Source organism: Squalius cephalus, assembly GCF_949319135.1.
Source record: "Squalius cephalus genome assembly, chromosome: 11".
Taxonomy (NCBI): domain Eukaryota; kingdom Metazoa; phylum Chordata; class Actinopteri; order Cypriniformes; family Leuciscidae; genus Squalius; species Squalius cephalus.
Genome location: NC_137132.1, coordinates 20200529 through 20201161, shown reverse-complemented (window position 1 = coordinate 20201161; position 633 = coordinate 20200529).

Here is a 633-nt window from a genome sequence, read left to right as displayed (position 1 = left end):
AGCTGGTGTCTTTTTTCATCTTCTCAGAAGTGGTGACAAAAGATTGTTTGAGAATATAAAGAGAATATAAACTTGCTCTTAAGATATTCAGAGGAAAACAAATCCAGCACATGCCTGGGAGACTAAAACAGCCTGAATTATTTGTTCACCGTTTACAAAAAGGAGGCATCCATTGCTTTACTGAATCTACCAGTAATAACTAACATAATATATACAATCCAAACCTCAGGATTAATGTGGCAAAAACGTTTTTTATAAGCTTTCTTTCCTACATTTTATCGCTTTTTTTTTTTTTTTTTTTTAGAAGACAGGGTGCCTGCATCTGTCTTGCATCACTCTTTAATCATATTTTTGTTCCCTCTGCTTGATCATTGCTTTGAGCCCCCTTGGAGCGCAGCAAACAGCAAAAGGCCTTGCTGTTCATTCCCTTGTGTCATTTGAAGCTGCAGGCAATCTGTCTTTTAAATATTGCTACGTGCCTCTCTCATGGTAGCTGAATTTCAGTGCAGGGAGTCAGTGCAGCTGACTCTTGCCCTTACACATTTGTATGTACAGTTCAAACATGTCTAAGATGAGAAGAACTGTGGCAGGGTGTACTTACCAAAGCATGAAAATACATATTCTGTACAGTGA